The sequence below is a fragment of the Elephantulus edwardii genome, unplaced genomic scaffold, assembly GCF_000299155.1.
Source record: "Elephantulus edwardii isolate Elephantulus edwardi_28Jun2011 unplaced genomic scaffold, EleEdw1.0 scaffold00026, whole genome shotgun sequence".
In the NCBI taxonomy this organism is placed as follows: domain Eukaryota; kingdom Metazoa; phylum Chordata; class Mammalia; order Macroscelidea; family Macroscelididae; genus Elephantulus; species Elephantulus edwardii.
Window position 1 is genome coordinate 17634164 of NW_006399776.1, and position 25571 is coordinate 17659734.

The 25571-nt window shown below is 37.9% G+C and overlaps 1 pseudogene; it reads left to right on the forward strand.

Annotated features, from left to right (window-relative positions):
- Positions 1-21637: 21637 nt before the first annotated feature.
- Positions 21638-22589, forward strand: LOC102847271 (annotated as a pseudogene).
- The last annotated feature ends 2982 nt before the right edge of the window (positions 22590-25571 follow it).

Sequence of the window (25571 nt, forward strand, 5' to 3'; positions counted from 1 at the left end):
GAAAGATCTAAAGAGGTAGGAATGATGAAACTTTATCTCTCTCACTCCCTTTGGTCATATTTTCAGGAGGAACCAGTTGTTACACAGAAAATGTAGGGTCTGTGAAAGAGAGGAAGACTCTCAACGAGATGGTCCCAGCAATATCACTCACAATGGGATTGAGTGTGACAGAGATCATGAAGACAGTGCAGAAGAGGGCCAGGTTTGAATCTCTTGTTCATAGGATCACTATGAATAGTGGTCGATTTGGTAACATCTAACAAGTAACACTGAAGGAGATTGTCTATCTTTCTCCTACACAGCAGCTTGTGTATTTGAACCAACTACTTCTGTGTTGGTAACCTAAGGTCTTACCCACTAGACCCTAAGAGCTCCCTCCTTTTTTATTTGCTGTTGTTGGTGGGTGCTGTCGAGTTGAGTGTGACTCACAGCAACCCTCTGAACAACAGACTGTACCTTGTCCTGTCCTATGCCATCCTCATCATCTCTGATACACTTGAGCCTGCTGCTATAGTAACTGTGTAATCCATCTCATTGGGAGGTCTTCCTCTCTTTTATTGGCCCTCTACTTTTCCAAGCAAGATATTCCTTTCTAAGGAATAGTGTCTCCTAGCAACATGTTCAAACTTTGAGCACTCTGGTTGCACCTTTTACAAAACGTATCTATTTGTTCTTTTTATTTTATTTTATTTTTTTAAATTGTATTATATTTACGTGTACCGTCAAATCAGATCTGACTGGTACAGGAGGAGATTGCCCCCTCCTTCTCCAGCAGAGCATCTGGTGGATTTGAACCGCATACCTCTGGGATTGCAGTGCAGCGTCTTGCCACTAGGCCACCAGAGCTCCCTTTCTATTTGTTCTTTTGGCAGTCCATGGGACATTCAGCATTCGTCTCTTAACACCGTACTCAAAGGCATCAAATCTTCTGTTATCTTTATTCATTATCCAGCTCTCATAAGCACAGCAATTGAAAAGACACAGCCTGAATCAGGCACACAATAGTGTTCAGACTGACATCATTGCTCTTAACTATTTTAAAGAGGTCCCTGACAGTGAACATGCTCAACACAATACATATTTTTATCTCCTGATTGCTGGTAGCAAGGACTGTGGATCCAAGTAAAAGAAATTTTCCATTTCTCATAGATTAAAAAAAAGTAGAAAAAAGAAAAAAAAAGAAAAAGAGCTCCGTGTGGTGAGTAATTCACATAATATGCACTAGGTGGCAGTCACAGGCTATCAAAAGCACTCTGCATTGCTGTTCTATTAAGGAACCAGCAACTCGCACAACTTGAAACTTGCAATTTGCAAAGATAGTGAGAAACTGGATTGTCCTAATGAAACATCGAGGTTACTTTTTGTGATGTGTCATGTTAATGTAGAAAATTGTTTATGTAGGTCATTCTGCATTTGTCTATCTTTAAGCAGGGATGGAAGGTGGCAATCATTGGCTAATAAAGAGTGAAAACATTTAAAAACTAAAACTCTTAAAGGCAAGCAATAAGAATTCACTAACTTCCTGGAGGGAGAAAGATGGTTATTCTCCTCACATGTATTTGCAGCCTTAGCTATGCGTAGATTTTAACTCAGCAACTTTGACAGCGAGTAATATACCTATGTGACAAAACCCAGTACTAAGGGGGAAAAAAGCATCACCAACTTCATTTAAAAGGAAAGCCTCAGACATTTAAAAATTTTATCTGTAGATATTTCAGTATTTATGTCACAACAAATAAAAACATCCCCACTGTTTCCCTCCCTAAACTATCACAAAACTAAGGCTTTTGATGTTATGGAAAATTCTGACAAAGGTCAAAATCAAATCTCTGCTTATCCTGTTGCTCCATTTTATACATTTATGTTATACAGCTTAGTCAGTTTTGAAAACATTCCACTGTCCTTTGACCTGTTTTTGTTGTTGTGTGACAGTGCATCAGAACTGACTCATTGCTGACCCTACAGCAGGTTTTCAGAGTCAGTAAATCACATGGAGCAGAATAGCTGGTGGATTTGAACACTGTACCTTTTGTATTGTAGTGCAGCTTCTTACCACTAGGCCAACAAAGTGCTTCTGACCTAGAAAAGAAGACATTTCTGTTTCTAGCTGACAGCTTGGAGCTTCTAAACGTAAACCAGTGGCTTCCTGCAGTGGACAACTTTGGATGCAGCAGCCTCAAAAGCCAGCAAAGCAGTCTGTGACCCCGCTCCCTGATAAGACCTTTGGATTCACCTGTTTGTGAAGTGAAGCCAGCAGCCTCCACAACCAGTAGAGTGAGCCCTGCCTGCTGCCTGATGATTTAAACTCATTAGCCTTCTTAGACATCTTTCCCTTGAGGTCTGACTCAAAGATGTGGAACTTGACAGCTTTTAATGCATGTGACTCACTTTCTTAAAATCTCTCTCTCTGTTGCTATTGCTGTTGTCGATGACATCAAGTTGACTACAACTCATGGAGCCCCTTTGAAGAACAGACCTTCACTTGTCCTGCCATGCACTGTTATAACCAGCTCTGATACACTTGGGTCCTTTGTTACAGTTACTGTGTTAATCCATCCTGGGGGGTGTGTGTGTGTGTCTTTCTCTTACCCTTCACCTTCCTCAGCATGATGTCTTTTTCTAAGGAATGGATTCTCCCGACAGTGTGCTCCAAGGATGTGAGATGTAGTGTCACCATCCTCGCCTCTAAGGAAAACCCTTGTACTTCCTGCAAGACAGATCGTTTGTTCTTTTGGCAGTCCATGGGGTAGTCAGGACTCTTTTTATCCCCACTGTGGCAGTCCCACATTTCCCTGGCTGGACACAGCCAACCAGGGGCCTTTTCAGGCCTCCATTCCACCTTCTACTCCATTCAGAGAGAAACACACTATCAATATCTCTGAGTCTACTCATGCTTCTAGAAAATATGAAGCCTTTACATGTTTAATTTATGAGACAGTATTTCTGCAGTTTTAAGAGGGTTAGTAACTGATCACTAGGAGTCTGGAATCAGGAAGGTATGTATGAATAGTACTCTTCTCTAACACCACAGTTCAGGCATTAATTATGCTTCAGTCATCCTTATTTATTGTCCAACTTTTAGATAAACCAGAAGTAATTGAAACTACCATGACTTGGATTAGGCACATTTTATTCTTCAAATGAACATCTTAACTCTTTAGCACTTTGGAGAGGTTCTTGACAGCAGAGTTTCCCAATTCAACATGTCTTTTGATTTTTTGACTGTTGTTACCATGGGTGTTGATTGTGCATCCAAGTAAATGGACACTGTTGACAACTTCAATCTTTTATCTGTCATTCATGATCGCTGGTCTGTTGCTCCAGTGGTGAGTTTTGTTTTTTTGATGTCGAGATGTAATCCATATGGAAGACTATATAGACTTGGCTCTTCTGTAGCAAGCAATTCAAGCTTTTCACTTGCAGCAAGCAAGGTATCATCTATATAACACAGGTTATTGAGGCGTCTCCCTCCAGTCTTGATGCCACATTCTCCTTTATATAACTTCTTGAAAGATTTACTCAGTATACAGATAGAATAGATACGGAGAAAGGATACACCTTGATGCACATCTTCCCCAAATGTAAACAATGCGGTGTTGCCTTGTCCTGTTCAAATAACTACTTATTGGTATATATATAGGTTTTATAGGAGCACAATTAAGTGTTCTGAGATCCCTTTCTTCTTAATGTTATCTGTATTTTGTTAGGATCCACACAGCCAAATGCCTTTGCATGGCCAATAAAACACAGAGAAAAATATTTCTGATATTTGTTGTTTTTAGTCAGGTACCATCTGACTTCAGTAACACTATTCTTTGTGTCACTGCCTCTGCTGAATCCTGCTTAATCCTCTCATATCTCTGTGATTGTACTGTTACATCATCTTAAAATAATTTCTGCAAGATTTTACTTGCATGTGATGCTGATGATATTGTGTAATAATTTCTACATTCTGTTGGGTTACTGTTTCATTTTTTTTAAATGAAATAAATATAGATCATTTCCACTCAGTTGGCAAGGCATCTGTTTTTCAAATTTCCAGCATTGACTATTGAGCATGTACAGCGCTACCTCTGTTTGCTAAAGCATGTCAATTGATAGTTCATAAATTCCTGGCGTTTTATTTTTTTGTCAGTGCAGCCTTAACTTCTTTTTTTACCATTGATTCTTGATCATATTATCCTTCGTGAAATGCTTTAGTATTGACCAATTCTTTTTGGTGTGGTGACTCAATGCTCAGTATACTCCCTCCATCTCTTTTTTGATCATTTAAGATTTCCCCCATAGCATCTTTCAGTATTGTAACTTGAGGTTGAATTTGTTTTTCAGTGCTATTAGCTTGAGAAATACTAAGCATACTCACAACACTGTTTTTCTCTTTTGATTTTTAAATTTCAGTTCTTTGCATATTTCATTATAATACTTTGTTTTGTCATCTGGAGGTGCCCTTTGAATTCTTCTGTTTATATCTTTTATGTCAATATTTCTTCTCTTTGTTTTGGCCCCTTTATATTTTAGTGCAATTTTTACTGCATTCTAGTGCATCACTTCTGATATCTGTTTTGGTCTTTTCCATTTTTGCTTTCTTAAGATCATTTCTTTAAGCAAAAATGACCTTTTGTTAATGGATGCTATAGTTGATGTTATCCTACAACTCTCCTGATCTTCGATCGTTATTATTCAATGTTTCAAATCTGTTCTTGAGATGGTTTTTAGATACAGGTGGGACAGACTCCAGGTTATAATTTGCTTCTTGTGGACTTAGTTTTAACTTCTTCTTCTTTTTTTTTTACTTCAATTTGAACTTATACATGAGTAATTGATGATCTGTTCCATAGCCAGTCCTTTGCCCAGTTTTAACTACTGATAATAACCTTCTCCATGGACTCTTTCTGCAGATGTAGTCAATCTAACACCTGTCTAGTCCATCAGGTGAAGTTTATGTGTATAGTCATCATTTTTAAAATATATGTTATTGGCAATGAACAGGTCATTGAGTGTACAAAATTAATTCATTCAATCTCCAGCCTCCTTGGAGAAGGACATCATGCTTGAAAAGAAAGAGAGTCACTGAAAGAGAGGAAGATCCTCAACGAGATGGATTGACACACTGATTGTATCAATGGGCTTGAGTACCTCAAGATTGTGAGGATGGCACAGGATAGGACGGAGTTCAGATCTGTTGTTCATAGGGTTGCAATGATTTGTACTGGAATCTCTAGTACATAACATTATATATATTCAAGCCCACTGTTTGTTTGGATTCTTATAATAACCATAATATCCTATCATATATTGCTTTTAAATTGTTCTCTCCCTCATCTGCTTCAATGCAGTATACATAATTTATCCAGTTTTTCTCAGTCTTACCCCAATCCTGGTGTCAGTCCCATTCTACAACAGTGACACTATGCAGTATTTGTCCTTTTGTGACTGAGATATTTCACTCAGCATAATGTCCCCCAGGGTCACCCATTTTGAATACTATTGCATGAGTTCCTTGTTTTTCAAGCAGTGTAGTATTCCATTGTGTGAATATACCATAGTTTCTCTATCCATTTGTTTGTTGATGGCCTCTTAGGTTGTTTCCAACTTTTTGCTAGTGTGAACAAAGCTGCAATAAACATGAATGTGCATATATCTGCTTGGATGTCAGTTATGGTCTCTTTAGTGTATATTCCCAGTAGTGGAATTGCTGGGTCAAATGGTATCTCTATTTGCAACTTTTTGAGAAAGTGCCACACCACCTTCCACAGTGGTTACACCATTTTACACTCCCACCAACAGTGAATAAGGGTTCCAGTTTCTCCACAACCTCACCAGCATTTGTTGCTTGCTGTTCTGTTAAATTTTGCTATTCTGACTGGGGTGAGGTGATATCTCAGAGTTGTTTTGATTTGCATCTCTCTTAGAGGTAGAGATTTTGAACATTTCTTCATGTGCTTGTTAGCTATCTGAATGTCTTCTTTGATGAAGAGTCTGTTCATATCCTGTCCCCATTTTTCAATTGGATTATTTACCTTTATCTTGTTGTGGTGCTCAAGTATTTTATAAATTCTAGATATAAGTCCCTTATCTGACATGACATTACCAAATACTTTTTCCCAGTCTGTGGCTTCCCTTTTTACCCTGTCAGAGAAGATTTTGGATGTGCATAGGGATTTGATTCTTAGAAGGTCCCATTTATCTATTTTATCTTCTCCTGGTTGTAGATTTTTCAGGATACTTGGAAGACTGTTAACATTGTGGATTAGGACTACTAGAGTTCTTCTAAGCTTTTCTTTAATGAAGTTTATAGTCTTTGGTTTTAGTCCTAGATTCATGATCCACCTTGAGTTGGTTTTTGTATATGGAGTGAGGTGTGGATCTTGCTTGAGTATTCTGCAGATATTTTTCCAATTTTACCAACACCATTTGTTAAAAAGACTGTCATTTCCCCACTTGACTGGTTTCATCTCCTTGTCAAAAATCAGTTGACCATATGTGGGCTGATTTCTGGGTCCTCAATTTTATTTCATTGATCTATGTGTCTGTCATTGTACCAGTACCATGCTGTCTTAACCACCATGACAGTGTAGTAGGATTTGAAATCAGGGAGTGAGAAGCTTCCTACCTTTTTCCTATTTTTAAGGAGTGCTTTGCTTATTCGAGGTCAAGTCCATTGTTACAATCACTGTGTTGGTCATTGAAGATCTGCTTCTCTTTCATAAAAACATTACCAAGAATGATGTCCTTTTTCAGGCAGGGGCCTCTTCTGATTAAAATGACCAAAATATGTGGGACTGAGTCTTACCATTCTTCTGTGTATAACCTTGGTTGCATTTCTTCCAATATAGATTTGTTTGTTCTTTGAATATATATCTATATATCATCTATATTATATCTATATATCATCTATATATATATCTATATCTATATATATTTCATTTGAGCAATGTTTACAAATAATATTGGTTTTTAATTTGCTCACTTATTCATTCACATTTTCATTTATAACATTGTAGTTATAATTTCTTTCAAACACTCATATGCATTTTTATAACATTAATTGTAATTTATGGAGTTCTAGTGGTAAGATGTTGCACTGCCAACCCTGTGGTAAACAGTTCAAATCCATCAGCTTCTCCAGGAAAGAATAATGGGCAGTCTCCTTGGATATGATTTAAAGCCTCTGAAACCTCCGGAGGGTCAGCTATGAGTTGAATCTGACTAGATGGCACATAGCAACAACAACATACTTTACTATTAGGAAAAGTTTCTTTCAGAGTTGTGTTATTGCCACATACATATTCAATCTGTACCTTGAATAATTAATTTTAGAAGCTAGATTTTATGAAGCATAAATTTTATTATTGAAAGAAGACTCATTAACAACCTGTGATAGGCAGAAGACATGCTCTTCCTTGCTGAAATCAAAGAGGACTTGAAGCTTTTATTAATGAACATCAAAGACTACAATCTTTGGTCTGGATTACATGTCAGAATAAAAATCTAACACATAAAACCTAGAAACCAAACAGCCAAAAACCTTACAGCCAAGCCAAAATCATCTGAAACTCATTGTTCTTGATTTGGAACCAATTCACAGTTGAGAGTCCCGTGGGTTTTGGGGAAGTTATAAATCTCTTAGAAGGAGATTGCCCAATTTTTTTCAACAGAGAAAACCACCAGTGGATTTAAACCACCAGAGAAGAACTACCTATAACAGTCCAATTCCATCCCCTCACCCCACCTCCCACAGACTACACCACCAGTGCTCCAGAGAATCTTAGTCACTGCTAAGGGTTGTCTCCTAATAATAACTTATTTTCTGAAACATCCTTTCAGACTTTATCATTTTTGTCTCTGTGTGGCTCCTTTCAGACCTTTGTTTTAAGTATTTTATCTAATAGACTGAATAGCACCAGCAGTTGGGAAATCAAAAGACAAATTGCATTGCACTGGGAAAATCTGCTGCCAGGGATCTCTCCGGAGTATTGAGAAGCAACAGTGTCAGCCAAGAGACTAAGGTGCACATGATTCAGGGCCTGGTCTTCGCAGTTACTTGCTATGCATCAGAGAGCTGGGCAATGACTAAGGATGACAGAAGAAGAATCAATACCTTTGAGTTGTGAAGAGTATTGAACATATCTTGGACTACTAAGAAAACAAATAGATCTGCCTTGGAAAGGGTGAAACCAAGTTTCTCCTTACAGACTAGGATTTCGAAGCTCTGTCTCACATGTTTTAGGTACGTGGCCAAGAGGAACTGGTCCTTGGAGAAGGACATCATGCTTGAAAGTGAGGAGGGACAGCTCAGGAGAGGAAGACCCCAGATAAGATGGACTGATACAGCCACAGATGTGCTGGAGTCAATGAGAGTGGCTCAGGACAGGACAGACTTCAGAGATGGTGTACAAAGGGTCACTGTAAGTTGCAGGTAACTCGATGGTACATAACAATGACAACAATAACAATAGACTGTATCCTTTGAAGGAGTTCACATAGTTATCAATAATTTATTAAAATGTTACTCTAGTTCTCATCTTTCTTTTTAAACATCATGTATATAAGAGCTTTGTAAATTAGAAGTTTAAATAGTGCTTGTGAAAGTGATTTGAATGAACTCATATACTCTCCTCCTTTTCTTCACTATTGTATTCAATGGTTTATAAGCTTTTAATGAAAAAGTTTGTCAAGAACACTGTGCTGGACACTACAAATGTTATAAACAAAACAAATTTTACACGGAATGTATGAAAATATAATAACTAGGTATCACGGTAGAGGTAAGAACACTGAAAAAGATCCCAGGAGTGTCTTAGTTATTTTAGTAATCTAATGTTGCTATAATGGAGATCCCACAAGTGGATGGCTTTAATAATACAAACAGAAATTCTCTTACAGTTTAGTTGACTAGAAAACCAGATTTAGGATGTTAGTCCTTCATTTCTGGTGTTAGCCTTTCCCAATATCAAGGAATTTCCTTGAACAGAGACTTGGATACAAAAAGACACACTACTGAAGATTATCCAAAAACGATTAGAACAGCACATCAGCAGAGAATTGCCGGAAGTCCAGGCTAGGTTTAGAAGGGGTCGTGGTACTAGGGATATTGTTGCTGATGTTAGATGGATCTTAGCTGAAGGCAGAGAATACCAGAAGAATGTCTAACTGTTTCATTGATTATGCAAAGGCATTTGACTGTGTGGATCATAACAAACTGTGGCTGACTCTGAGAAGAATGGGAATCCCAGAACATTTAATTGTGTTAATGCGAAACCTATACTTGGACCAAGAGGCAGTAGTCAGAACACTGCATGGTTCAAAATTGGGAAGGGTGTGCGCCAGGGATGCATCCTGTCTCCATACTTTTTCAACATGTATGCAGAGCAGATTATCTGAGAGGCTGGGCTCCATGAGGAGAATTGTGGCATCAGGATTGGTGGAAGATCTATTAACAATCTCCGTTATGCAGATGACACAACCCTGCTTGCTGAAATGGAGGAGGACCTCATGCACTTGCTGCGGAGGGTCAAGGACTGCAGCCTTCAGTATGGACTGAGGTTCAATGTCAAGAAGACAAAGATTCTCGCCACTGAACCAATTGGCAGCGTCAGGATGGATGGCGAAGAGATTGAGATTGTTCACAGCTTCAGTTTGCTCAGCTCCACAGTCAACACTCTTGGCACCAGCAGTCAGGAAATCAAAAAGCGTATTGCAATAGGAAAGTCTGCTGTTAGGGACCTCTCTAAAGTACTCAGGAGCAACGGTGTCTCTCTGGAGACTAAGGTGTACCTGATACAGGCCATGGTCTTTGCAATTGCTTGTTATGCATCAGAGAGTTGAACAATGACTAGGGAGGACAGAAGGAGAGTTGATGCCTTTGAGCTGTGGTGCTGGAGAAGAGTACTGAATGTACCATGGACTGCCAGGAAAACAAACAGATTCATCTTGAAGAGGATTAAACCAAGCTACTCCTTGGAGGCAAGGATTCTGGGGCTTCGTCTGACATACTTTGGACATATTGCCAGGAGGGACGGGTCCTTGGAGAGGGACATCATGCTTGGGAGGGTGGAGGGACAGCGCAGGAGGGGAAGACCCTCTATGAGAGGGATTGATTCGGTGACTGGGGTAATGGGGATGGGTGTGTCAGAGGCAGTGCGGTTGGCGCAGGATAGAGCAGGGTTTAGAGCTGTTGTACATAGGGTCGCTATGAGTCGCAAATGACTCGACGGCACATAACAACAAACAACAACAACTTTTGATAATTCTTTCTTGATGGCAGTGTTATGGGGGGTAGGGGAATCAACAGCCAGTTCAGCTCCTAAAAGTCAAGAAAGGTAGTTTATTCTATCATGCTGTATAAAAGGAGAAAGCGTGGGAGAATCAAGTCAGCAGGCCAGCTAATCTCAAGGTTCCTGAAGTCACTTAAAAAAAAAAAAACTGGTTTATTACACAGTTCGAATACATTGTTTTTCACATTGGATCTTTCTCATTTCTTTCACTCCCCCCCATCAAATTGTGCGACCATATGATTAACCCTCCCCCTCCCCCATCCTCACCCTTCTGCTTCCACCCTCTTCTCCCTTTGGATCCTCATACTAGTTATATAACAATGGTCTTATACAGTATTCATTCTTATGGGACTGAGTTAGTTCACTCAGTATAATACTCTCCAATCCCTCCCTAGTTAGTTAGTAATTTACAAAATCATTGTCCCCGTGTGCTGCCTAGTATTCCATTGTACGAATGTAACAAAATTTCTCAATCATTCGATTGTGGTTGGACTTTTGGACTGTTTCCATGTTCTTGCAATGGTGAATAATACTGCTATGAATATTGGTGTACTAATCTCTGTGCCTCAGTTTTCACTCGATTTGGGTACATTCCAACCAGGGGAGTAGCTGGGTTATATGGAATTTCTATGTTCAGCTTTTTGAGGGTGTGCCAAACTGCCTTTTGGAATTGTTGTCCCATTTTACTTTCCCACCAGCAAGGTATAAGGGCTCCTATCTCTCCACATCCTCTCCAACATTTATTACTTGCTGTCCTGCTAAACTTTGTCACTGCTACTGGGATGAGATGGTATCTCATGGTTTCGATTGGATCTGTCTTATTGCCAGTGATTTTGAGCAATTCTTCATGGGTCTGTTGGCCATCTGAATATTTTCTTCTTTGAAAATTTTTTCATTGTCTTTTTTTTTTCATTTTGTAATTGGGTTTTCAATCTTTTTCTTGTGGAGGCCTTATAGAATTCTGTAAACTTTTGATATGAGACCCTGGTCTGAGATGGTATTGACAAATGTTTTTTCCAAGTCAGTTAGTTTTCTTTTGACTCTGTTGGAAAAAAATTTTGATGCACACAGGGATTTAATCTTTAGAAGGTCCCATTAATCACTTTTATCCTCTCCAGATTGTGCATTTCTGGCTATATTTGACAGTTTCTTTATGAACATTATGGTTTGGGTTTTACTCCCAGGTCTCTGATTCACCTTGAGTTGATTTCTATGTATGTTGTGAGATGTGGATCCTGTTTCATCTTTCTGCAGGTAGCCCAATTTTTTGAAGAGGTTGTCATTTCCCCATTTGATAGGTTTTATTTCCTTGTTGAATATCAGTTGACCACAGATAGCTGGATCTATTTCTGGGTTCTCAACTCTGTTTCATTGGACTATGTGACTGTCATTGTACCAGTATCATGCTGTTTTCATTATCACTGCTGTGTAGTAGGTTTTGAGGTCAGGGAGTGCTAGTGACAGGGAATGACAAAGGAAACGCTAACAAGGGAGAGCAATCAGAACTTTTTTTAATAAAAACTGTGGCAATATAACAATAAAAACCAACTCTCAAGAAATGTGGCAATATAACAATAATAATTCTCAAGGAAAAGACAAACTAGATGGCAGGAAATCACCACAGATTTATTAGAAAGAATGTACCACCAGCTGTGTAAATCCCACTCTCCACTGGCAAAAGATATATAGACACTTTTGTAAAATAAAGACAGAGTCAGTATCTCCTGACTCATTCATAGTCTGTTACAAATGCATGTCTAATAAACCTCAGCTTCTTTCTCTTGCTCTTACCTGGTATTGGTGTCTTTCTTATATACCTGAGTCAGAACTTTCGATCTCCTTGAAAAATGAATTTAATACTGGGATTGAGTCAGAACTTTCGATCTCCTTGAAAAATGAATTTAATACTGGGATTGTGTTGAACACATAGAATGCTTTTGGTAGGATTGTCATTTTCACAAAATTGAGTCTACCTATCCAGGAACAGGACACATTTTTTTCTATTTCTTTAGGTCTTTTATTGTGTCTTGCAGAAATGTTCTGTAGTTTTCTTTGTAAAGGTCTTTTGTATCTCTAGTTAGGTTCACTCCCAAGTCTCTCACTTTATGGTTGGCTAAAGGTATAATTTTCTTCGTTTCTCCAAGTTCATAGTGTTTCCAGAGGCAAGCTATTTTGGAAGTGGATGTCACTCCCACTTCCAAGCTTGTTTTAATTGGGTTGTTATGAGTCATCTACTGGCACTTAACAACAACAACAACAACAACAACAACAACAACAACAACAACAGAGAGCTCAGTGGGCCTCAGGGGACAGAAAGTGAAGTAAAGGTGGGTGATTTTAATATATGGCCCTGAGGCCTAGTTTTATTTGTTTTTGGTCAAACATTCTTCTAATTGGTATAGCACTGGTCCATTTGCTGTACAGCGGTAACTTATGATTGCTGTGAAGCTGAACATTGTGACACTGATGTGTCAAATGAGAGAATGGTGACCCATGGTGTCCAGTGTTTGGTGGAGCTCCCACATTAAAACAAGCTTGGAAGCAGGAGTGGCATCCACGTCTGAAATAGCTTGCCTCTGGAAACCCTATGAACTTGGAGAATGAATAAAGTTATACAAATGTTCAGGTTTTTAATTCATAGAGTCGCTATGAGTTGTCTATGACTTGATGGCACTTAAGAACAACAACAACAACAACAACAACAACAGTATTAATGGTATTGCTTACTTGGTTTCCTTCTCTGAGTTATCTCTGTTATTGTAGAGGAATATCACTGATTTTTGGGTATTGATCCTGTATCCTGCCACTCTACTAACCTGGCCTACTAGCTCTAAAGAGTTTTTTTGTTGTTGTTGTTGAGTCTTTGTGGTATTCTGCGTACATTATTTTATCATATGCATATAGTGATAGTTTAACTGTCTCTTTGTTGATCTGGATGCCTTTTATATGCTTTATTTTGAAGGCCACATTTTATTGGAAGATTTATAGAAATGACACTATTTAAAAAGACAAGGAGTGTTCATCTATTTTCTTCCTGGTTTCTCAGATAAGAGATACACTTTTGATATGGGTAGCAATTCCAGGTCTTCATCTTAACAGGGACCAAAATAATCAGGATATCCACAAAAAACACTGACAATGGGAAATACACAATAGATGTTACAATAGAGGAAACAGAATCAGGTGAAGGCATTTGGTCCAGGTTTATAGAGTTTGGAAATGTAAATGAAGTAGGCTATGAGCTTAGTTCTTAGGAGCTATTTTCTTTTAGGATGTTAATGATATATGTTAATGTAGCTTTTAAGATGTTAATGTATAGTAAAGGAGCTTTGTGGGTGAAGCTTAGAATAGACAGCATGGATGTTTCAGAAAATTGGTTGTTGGTTACAGATTTTCAGAATCAGCTCAATATTCAATAATATTTCTGCTAGGCTCATGCATGGCTTCTTTACACGAAGAGTAATGAGATCCTCAATCTTGGCTTGCTTTCCTCCCTTTTACCTTAGGTTCCACATTATATAATTGCATATGTATTTGGTGGTTGGATTTAATCTATGATAGATGAAGAGATAAGTTCAGGATAAAGAGAAAAGTAAGGGGATTTCATACTTTTGGTGGCTTTTTTCCCTTATCTGTCAAATTTCAAATATACCTACTCCACCCCTCATCACCCAAAATGTATGTTTGTAGAAAATAAATACCCAAGTGTGCATTTTGTGTCTCTGGTTTTTATTCCAAAATAATGAATATCTCTTTTAATGAAATTTAGGACATAATCTTTGGCTTCAAGCCTCCATGTAGAAAAAGAAACTAAAAAAGCTTGTTTACTCATGAGAGATCCCTTCCCCTAGGTGACCCATTAATTGCCTCCTTGTACATTGTCCTGGGAAAATTTATAAGACTATTCCCAGAAGAGACTGAAATCATAATGACCTTCCCTGTTCTCTCTTATACCTTTTTTACTAGCCTTTGTGTTGATAATCAACTCTTTATTTTCTGCTTTGAGGGCATTACAAATGCTTCCCTATGCTAGAGACGATTTCTCAGAACATAATGCTATTTCGGATCTACAGAACAGGTGGGTTGTCAGAACAGATATGATCAGATCATTGTGTTTTGCTTAGATTTTTTTTCTGGTAGCTTAATTACAGTTTGAAATTACTTCCGAGTGTAGAAAAAGCCAATGAAATTGGCTCAAGATAGGGCCGGATTCAGAGCTATTGTTCATGGAGTCACTGTAAGTTGTACTCAACTCAATGGCATCTAACAACAACAAAACAATAGTAGGAAAAATAGTCCCTCAAAGACTATTTGGGAATGATAATTAAGTCAATGAACATGGTTTGGAAAATATTATGCAAGGAAACTACCTTTCAAGAGGTACAAGAGGCATCTTAGGTATTCAGTGGTATGAACTATGATGTGGGAGAGGCAGACATGAACAAGACTTGAACAAGAAAGACACATAGTATACATAACATTGTTGTGTATTGACAAGTCAGAACTAACCCAAAGCTGACCCAGAGGGTTTTCAGAGGTAGTTAATCGCATGGGAGGAGATCACATCCTTCTCCCGTGGAGCAGCTGATGGGTTTGAATTGCGTGCCTTAGGGATTGCAGCATAGTGTCTTATAGTAATATATATCTGAAAAGAATGAATTTTAGTATTGACTTCAGAAAATAAGCACTAAAATAACATTAGGATGCATATAATATATTTAATCTCTCTCTCCTTGCTGAGGAGGCAGAACCAGCTAATACTTTATTGTCTACTGTGTTTCTGAGGCTGTGAAATCGTATGGAAGGAGATTTTGCCCACCTTCTCCCATGTTTCTCTGGTGGATTCAAACTACCAAGTGTTGGTCTTTGGGTTAGCAAGCAATTGCCTAAGATTGCATAAGAGGTCCCATTCCAAGTAAATGGTATGTAATTCAGGTAGAATTTGCAAAATAGAACAAAAACTAGGTACTTGGATGTTCTCCTCTATTTCTGTTGTTGTTATCTGCCATCAAGTCACCTGTGACTCATTGTGACCCTATGTACAATACCTCTGAACCCTGCCCTGCTCTGAGCCAATCTCATAATTTCTAACAAACCTAATCCTATTTCTCCACTTACCAAGTCAAATCTATCTCATCCTAGGTTTTTCTCTCCTGTCCTGTCCCTTTACCCTTCCAAGCATGATGTCTTTCTTCAAGGACACATGACCAAAGGAAGTGAGACGGAGCTTCAAAATCCTTGCCTCCAAGGAGCAGCCTTGTTTCACCCTCTCCAGGACAGACACGTTTCCACGGTATGTTTAACACTCTTCTCCAGCACCACAACACAAAGACATTGATCATCCTCCTATCATCCTTAGTTATTGCCCAGCTCTCTGATGCTCTCTAATCCTCTACCCCTATGTTGTTGTTGTTGTGTACTGTCGAATGGGAATCGACCCATAGCTGTTGAGTTGTTAGAGGCAATTAATCACACAGCAGGAGATTGCTCATCCTTCTCCTGTGGAATAGCTGGTGTATTTGAATCATGTGCCTTCAGGATTGCAGTGCAGCTTCTTGTCACTAGGCCACCCCACCCCTATGTTGCTGCTGTTGTTAAGTGCCGTCGAGTTGTAGGAGACTCATAATGACCCTATGAACAAAAGACCTGGACACTTGTATAACTTTCATCCTTTCTCCAGGCTCATAGGGTTTCCAGAGGCAAGCTATTATGGAAGTGGATGCCACGCCTGCTTCCAAGTTTGTTTTAATTGGGGAGATCCACCAAACACTATCCACCAGGGGCAACCATTCTCTTATTTGACACATCAATGCAACCATTCTGGAAGGCAGTTTGGCGCTTCCTCAAAAAGCTGAACATAGAAATTCCATTTGACCTAGCTATTCCTCTACTTGGAATATACTCTGATAAAATGAGAACTGAGGCACAAACTGAGATTTATACAATAATGTTTATAGCAGCATTATTCACCATTGCAAGAGCATGGAAACAACCCAATGTTCAACTACAAACAAATGGATTGAGAAATTATGGTACATTTACATGATGGGATACTATGCAGCACGCAGGAGAAATGATTTTGTGAATTATTACCTAACTTAGGAGGGACTGGAGAACAGTAAGCTGAATGAATTAACCCAGTCCCACAAGGATAAACATTATTGTAGAATGAGTATAAGGATCCAAGAGGGGTAGGGCAGGTTGGAAGCAGAGGGAGGAGTGGAGTATGAATCATCGGGTTGTACAATTTGATGGGTGTGGGAAATGGAAAGTAGTTTGTTCTTGAAAACAATGTATTCAAAGTTTGCAAATAAACTAGTAGAAAATTTTAAAAAAAGGAAAGAGAAAAGGTTGAAAAGGAGAAAAGGTTGAAACTATCAACAATTTCGTCCTACTTAGGTCAATACCCTCTCCTTGTCAACATGTCCAAAGTATGTGAGACAAATTTTGCCATCCTTCCATCCAAGAAGCATTCTGTACTTTCCCCAAGATATATCTGTTTGTTCTTTTGGCAGTGCATGAGATATTCACTATTCTTCTTCAATACCACATTTCAAAGGCATCAGTTCTTCTTATGCCATCCTTGTTTCTTGTTCAGTTTTCAGATGTACAGCGAGTGATTGAAAATACCATGACATATATTTGAATGATAGTGTTGTAAACTAGACTTCCTTGTATGTATGTGGATATTAACCTGTTGCTCACAACATTGTATTTCAAGATGGAAAGTGTGGAGAGCTGGTGAAACAGAGGAAGACCCTCAACCAAGTTGATTGACACAATAACTGCAGCAATGGGTTTAAATGTGTCAGAGATGGTGAGGACAGGGTCCAGATCTATTGTGCACAGGGTTCTTATCAGTCGTACTTGACTTGGTGGCACCTACCAATAACAATAAGTTACAACTCTAATGAGAGTCTTGCTTGAACTAATTTTTATGCCAGAGTACATACCATGGTAAAATTTTACATAGAGTCAGTGATAATGAGAGACTTTTATGGTTGAGAATAATTTGGACAATAGGTCCAAATAGACCTTTGTCAAAACAATTTAATGGATAAGATACCAGAAGTACTAATATGGCCATGCATTGACTGAGTATAAAGATATAATAATAATAGTTTATAAAATTTGCACATTTACTTTTTCATGTGGAACTCCTTTTTGTAAATTAAGCTACATTTTCATGAATTCCCTTCTCTGTGGATTTCAGGTTAGGATAAATGTCCGAAGACATTCCATTTTTTTTTTTTTTCAAATAACCTCGCCAATTAAATGATCACATGATTGGAACTCACACAATGCACATAGGAAACTAATATGTGAGGGGATTACATGGTTTTAAAAAACTTTATAATGTAGATTAGGTACCTGACAATTTTGTAGTTTATGCATATTGTTTATTTGCTGGATTATCACATTGGTGGAAGGCTCTATAACTGCCCCACCTTCCTTAAGAGTCTTCTAAGAAAAAAAAAAAAAGACAACAGTAAAGAAAGAGGACTCTTGACTATCACTAATTCTATGCTAAATGTAAATGGCTCTAAGGCCAGTGACTAATAAAATTGAAGAGGCCTATTTATATCTCAAAGAGAAAAAAAAAAGAGTCTTCTGTAGCTGCTTTAACTCCTGGACTAAGTGTGTACGTTTAGATCCTTCATGTTGTTTTTAGGTCCTGTCCAGTGGCTCATAGTGACCCTATGAACAACACATCTGAACCCTGTCCTAACCAGTACCATCTTCATTATCTTTGACACACTTAAGTCTATTGCTGCAGTAGTTGTGTCAACCTGTCTCATTGAAGGTCTTCATTCCCCGCCCTCCCCTTCCATGTTTCCAAGCATGATGTCTCTTTCTAAAGAATAGCCCCTCCTAACAATGTATCCCAAGTACGTGAGACAAAGCTTCACCATGCTTGCCTTTAAGGAGAATTCTGGCTGCACTTTCTCAGAGACATATTTATATGTTCTTTTGGCAACCTATGGAATATTCAGTACTCTTCTCCAACTATAAAGTAGTGATTTTTCTTTTGTCATCTTTATTCATTTCCAGATCTCAGATGTAAAGGAAATATACATGGAAAAATCCATGATCTGAATCATGTGCACCTTAGTCTTTAAACTGACATCACTTGTCCTTAGTACTTTGCAGTGGTCTCTAGCAGTAGATTTTTCCAATGCAATATGTCTTTTGATTTTTTTTACGTTTTTTATTAATTTAAATGAAAGTTTACAGAGACTTAGGATTTCCAGTCATTCATTGTTGCACTTTTCTCCCTGCCCATCCCCTCCTCCCCAATTCAATCCTCTCCTTGAAAAGAAAAAGAAAAACCCTTTCGTTGTTATGTCTTGATTTTTTGACTGCTAGTACTGAGGGTGTTGATTTTTTGGTCCAGGTAAGATGAAATAGTTGACAATGTCAATCTTTTCTCAGCCTATCATATTACCTATCAACTCACTGGTGAAGATTTTGACTTCTTGATTTTGAGATATAACCCATATTGAAGACTGAAGTCTTTTTATCTTCTGTAGGAAGTGTTTCAAGCCCTTCTCACTTGCAACAAATTGATTTGTGTCATATGCATAATGCAGGTTGTTGATAAAATTTCTTCAGATCCAGCAGAATTCTACTTCTTAAAGTCCAACCTCTCGCATGATTTGCTTACCATGCATATTGAAAATTAGAACAAGTCCACATAAACCAAAATAAGACCTTGAGTCTGTCGAACTTAAAAATCATCTTAAATATTTGACACCACCACAATATAAAGGTAGATAACCCCAACTGCAAAATGGGCACAGGTTACGAACAGACACTTCACTAAAGAAGACATTCAGATGGCCAACAAACACATGAAGAAATGTTCAAAATCCCTAGCTCTAAGAGAGAGCTAGATGCAAATCAAAACAATTATGATATATTGTTTCACCCCAGTAAGACTAGCAAAATCCCACAGAACAGCAAACAACAAATTCTGGCATGGTTGTGGAGAAACTGGAACACTTATTCATTGTTGGTGCAGCCACTATGGAAGGCAGTATGGCACTTTCTCAAAAAGTTGCAAATAGAAATACCATTTGACCCAGCAATTCCACTACTGGGAATATACCCCAAAGAAACTGATACTCAAATGGATATATGCATACCCATGTTTATTGATGCATTATTCACAATAGCAAAGAGATAGAAACAACTCAAGTGTCCATCAACAAAGGAATGGATAGAGAAGCCACACAATGGAATACTATGCAGTACTGAAAAAACAAAGAACTCATAAAATATACAAAATGGGTGACCCTGGAGGTCATTATGCTGAGTGAAATATCTCCAATCACAAAAGGACAAATGATGCATAATGCCACTGTTATAAAACAGGACTGACATAGGGGGTTGGGAGGAAAATAATAAAAGAAAGAATAAACAATGAACACTGCATTGAAACAGATGAGGGAAAGAACTGCTTAAAAGGAATATATGATTAGGTATTATTTGTGTGACAACAATCCAGAATAAGAGCTGCATAGTAAAGTGGACTTGGGGAGGGGGGCCCAGGAATTGTACAACAATTAAAGAGGGTTTTTTTCCAAAGAGAAAAGTAAACTGGGATGGGGGGGTGTCAGGGAGGAAAATGTGCAACAATGAGTGAAGGGAAATTCAAGTTCTCTATAAACTTTCATTAAAATCGCAATTAAAAAGAAAAAAAGAGAAATGCTTGAGGCATTGAACACTAATGTTTGAAGACCAGATGAGCTGTGGGATGATATCAAAGATATCATTCATGGAGAGTAAAAGGTCATTACAGAGATAGAGGAGAAAGAAAAGAACAAAATGGATGTCAGAAGAAACTCTAAAAATTGAACTAGAATGTTAGAAACCAAAACAAAGGGGAGAAATGCTGAAGTAAAAGAGATGAAGGGAAGATTGCAAAGGGCAGCTCACTAAGACAAAGCAAAATGTTTTAACAAAATGCTCAAAGAACTGGAGTTGGCGAATTAAAGAGGAAGAACTTGCTCAGCATTTCTCAAGTTTAAATAATTGAAAAAGCAACTTCCAGCATCAAGTTGTAATACTGACAGATGCTATGGGTGAAATCATAATTGATGAAGGCAGGTTCTAAAGATGAAAAATGAATACATAGAGTCACAATACCAAAATGTATTGGTTAACACAGAATAATTTCAGAAAGTAGCATATGGTAACGTTCCCAAGGAAGGGAAAGAAGTTCAAGAAGCACTGTAGGCATTGGTAAAAATAAGTCCCCAGAAATCGATGAAATTAAATTAAACAATCGATACCTTATAACAAACAGATATGCTGACAAGTCTTTGTCAGGACATTTGAAAGATACCTACCTGGCCAACTGACTGGATGAGATCCGTATTTGTTTCCCCAAGAAAGGTGATCTAATTGAATGCAGAAATTATAGAACAATATTAATGTCATATGTAAGCATACTATTATCAAAGAGATGAAAAACCAGCTGGAACAGTACATTGACAGAGAACTGCCAGAAGTTCAAGTCCGTGACACCAGGGATATCATTGCTGAAGTCAGATGGTTCTTTCTTTATGTACTATGCAAAAGCTTTTGCATGTGGAACATATTAAATTATGGCTAACACTGATAAGAATGATAATCCCAGAACACTTAATTTATACGCATTTAAAACCTATCCGTAGACAAGATGTTCTTAGAACAGAGAAAGGAAAGACCACATGGCTTATAAATAAAATATACATCAGGGCTGTGCCTGTTCTCCAACCTATTCAATGTGTATGCAATTCTGATCCTTGATGAAGGGCCTCAAATTCTGCAATACACTCACACTATTAAGGAAACTCTGGCGGCTTAGTCAGTAGTGAGTGCACTGCCAATTCAAAGACTGCATGTCTCTGGTGGTTTGAACGCACTAGCAATTGCAAGACAGAAAGTTGGTCTTTCTTATCTCCTTAAGATTTGCAGCCTCAGAAACCCAATGGGAGATGAACCAGCTTGGCTGCAGTGTGTTTGCTTTGTTTTTGTGTCAAGGTCAGAGGCAATGAACTTGTATAAGTTTCGATTCATCCTTGTGCACTCCAGCTCTTTCTAGTGAGTTCCAGTTTATTCTTAATTTCCCCCTTTGTATCTGATTTATCCTCCTGATTGCTTCTGATTGTCCAGTGGATTTAAAGTCATAGCATCAGATACCAAGACACCAGAATTTTAATACCATTGAATGAATATCCATGCTTTCATAAGGACAAAATCTCTGTAGCAAATTCCTGTAGAGGACCTGCTTTTTAAATGGAACACTTGCTGATATAGCTAATAATTTAGATTTCTTATTTATTCTCTTCTTTTAGGTAAATTTCAAGTCCAAAATGACCAAGACCCTGACAGAAGGAAATCGCTCAGTGGTGTCTGAATTTTTGCTGGTGGGACTCACCAGTTCCTTGGAAATACAACTTGTTCTCTTCCTCGTTGTCTCTGTATTCTATGTAGCATGTATTTCAGGAAACCTGCTCATTGTGCTCACAGTGATAACTGATTCCCACTTGCACTCCCCCATGTACTTCTTACTGGCCAACCTCTCCTTCATTGACATGTGGCTTTCATCCAGTGTAGCTCCAAAGATGATTGCTGATCTTTTCAGGGAGCAGAAAGTAATCTCTTTCGAGGGCTGTATTGCTCAGATGTTCTTCATTCATCTTATTGGAGGAACTGAGATGGTCCTGCTCATATTCATGGCCCTTGACAGATATGTTGCTATATGCAGACCTCTCCACTACCTGACCATCATGAACTTCAGGACTTGTATTTCCCTCTTAGTGACTGCCTGGACCATTGGAATCATCCACTCATTGATCCAACTAGTATTTGTTGTAAATTTGTCATTCTGTGGCTCCAATGAATTGGACAGCTTTTACTGTGATCTTCCTCGGTTTATCAGACTTGCCTGTGCAGACACCTACAGATTGGAGTTCATTGTCACTGCCAACAGTGGGCTCATCTCCCTGGGCACTTTTTTCATTCTGATCATCTCCTACATTTTCATCATGGTCACTGTTTGGCACCATTCTTCAGGTGACTTGTCGAAGGCCCTCTCTACACTGTCAGCACATGTTGCTGTGGTAATCTTATTTTTTTGGTCCTTGCATCTTTGTGTATCTGTGGCCATTTCTCACAGTGTCAGTGGACAAATTCCTTGCCATTTTAGCTGTAATTGTTACACCATTTCTGAATTCTGCCATCTACACTTTTAGGAATAAAGAGATGAAGATGGCAATATGGAAACTATTAAGCCAGGTCTTGAGTTTTAGGGAGCAGTTTTAAGTGGTACTACTATCAGGAAAGAAAAGAAAAGCCTCTCTGACATTCCCTCCTCAAGCTACAGGCATACATTTAGCCTTAGACCAGATAAAGACAGCTTCCACCTTTATCTGGTCTTGCTAGAAAAGTAAGATCCTATACTGTTATATTGCTATGTCTATTTTCCTGCTCTACATTCTGAGATGGATCACCTGTGTCAGATTGATTTTGTAATGTTGAATGTGAGTATGGGTTCTTCGTTCTTATTTACATCTATTAGATAATTTTGGGAGGAGTAGCCTCTAGAATGAGACACATGAAGCAGCCGTAATATGTAAAAGAGGAAAGAAAAAAAAGAATGTTAAAGATATTGCTATCTTGTCAATATACTTTTCTTCAGAATATGTTGCCCTCCAATAATTGAAAATAAAGAGGTAGATATATTAAATAAGGATGTTTCCCCCCCTTATGATTGCCTGTATTTTTCTGACTCCACTATGAATGTGAAATTGGATCCCTGTGTTATGGTTTTATAAGCATTTTAGCTAGTATATATAAGAATATTCAGGAAACATTTTAATTACTCCACTTCTTTCAAAATCTATGTCAATGTGGAGAGTTGTCCCCTCTGGAGGATTAGCCCTGGCAGGGAAAGGTAAAGGAGCAGAAATTAGTGAATGAATTGATAGAGTAAAGGGAAAGGGAAGGTTTGCAGAGGTTTTAATAATAAGAAGTAAGCAATGACATTGTACTATAGTAACTGATGTTATCAAACAAAGTATATATAAGTGATTGAATGAAAAGGAATAATAATAATAAAGCTATAGTCTTGTATTGCTGGAGATTTGAACAATGAAATTTGAATAAGGGGAACAGGTAATGACTTATTTAGTATTTCTGTTCAGTTGTTATGTGCTATTCACTTGAGTACGAGTCATAGCAACTCTTATGCACAATAGCTCTGAACCCTGCTCTATCCTAAGCCAATCTCACTGTCTTTGACACACTAACCCCCATTATTCCAGCTACTGTGTCAATCCATCTCATCTGGAATCTTCCCCTCTTGTACTGTCCTTCCACCCTTCCAAGCATGATATCCTTCTTCATAGACTAGTCTCTCCTTGCCAAATGCCTGAGCTATGTATGTGAGATAGAGCTTCAAAATCCTTGCCTCCAAGTAGCAGCTTGGTTTCACCCTCTCCAAGACCGATCTGTTAGTTCTCTTGGCAGTCCATGGTATGCTCAATCCTCTTCTCCAGCACCACAACTAAAAGCCATCAATTCTTCTTTATCTCATCCCAGTAATAATAGCAAAGTTCAACAGAATAGCAAACGAAAAGTGCTGCTGAGGTTGTGGAGATATTGTAACCCTTATTCAGTACTGCTAGGAATGTAAAATGGTAAACCATTATGAAAGGTAGTATGGCACTTTCTCAAAAAATTGGCAATAGAAAAAAAATACCATTTACTAGAAGAAAGAAAAAAAATGAAATAAAAAATTCCTTGAAACAAATGACAATGAAAACACCATTTACCAAAACCTCTGGGAAACATCCAGAGTAGTAATAAGAGGTCAATTTATAGCAATAAGCAAACATATCAAAAGGCAGGAAAAAATGACCATTGACTCTCTAACCCAACATTTCCAACAAATGGAAAAAGAACATCAAGAAAACCCGACAACTTCTACAAAACCTGAAATTATAAAAATTAGAGCAGAAATAAATGAAATAGAAAACAGAAAAACAATTGAAACCATCAACAAAACAAGGAGTTGGTTTTTTGAAAAGGTCAATAAAACCAACAAACCATTAGCAAAACTAACAAAAGAAAAGAAGGAAAAGACACAAATAATCTGAATTAGAGATGAAATGGGCAATGTCACAACAGAACCAACTAAAATAAAAAGGCTAACATTGCAATATTATGAAAAATTATACTCAAACAAATATGAAAACCTAGAAGAAATGGACAAATACTTAGAAATTTACAGCCTACCTAAACTGACACCAATCAAAATTGGCCACCTGAACAGACCCATTACAAAAGAAGAAATTGAAAAGGTATTATAACAACTTCCAGCCAAAAAATATCCTGGACCAGAGGGCTTTACAAGTGAATTTTATCAAACATTCAGAGAAGAACTGTCACCAATCCAACATAAACTATTTCAGAAAATAGAAAAAGATGGAATTCTTCCAGACTCATTCTATGAAACAAACATATCCTTGATACCAAACCCAGGTAAAGATACCACAAAAATAGAAAACTATAGGTCAATATCTCTCATTAACATAGATGCAATCTATGTAATTCATCACATTAACAAAGCAAAGAATAAGAACCACATGATCTTATCAATTGATGTAGAAAAGGCCTTTGCTAAAACCCAACACTTTTTCCTGATTAAAACACTCAACAAAATAGGATTAGAGGGGAATTTCTTCAACATAGTAAATAGTATACACACAAACCCAAGAGCCAACATTGTTCTTAATGGAGAGAGATCAAAGGTATTCCCGTTGAGAACAGGAACTAGGCAAGGATGCCCACTAACACCTCTCCAATTCAATATTGTATTGGAAGTCTTAGTGATAGTAATAAGGCAAGAGAAGGAAATAAGAGGTGCCCACATTGGCAGAGGAGATAAAATTATCTCTCTATGCAGATGATATGATAGTTTACTTAGAAAACCCTAAAGGCTCAACAAGAAAACTACTGGACATAGATGACTAATTCAGCAAAGTGGCAGGATACAAGATCAATATACAAAAATAAATTGAATTGCTCTACAGTAACAAAGAGAATACAGAACTGGAGCTAAGCAACAATGAATGAATGGAAATCCAAAGCCTGTGTAAATTTTTACTGATATTAATAATAAATTTAAATATAAAAAAATTTAAGTTAGAGTAAGGATGGCAATGGATTTATAACTGCTCATACTAATAACACTATATCGTGGCATGGAGGAGGAATAGTGGAACTGTATCCACATTTACAATA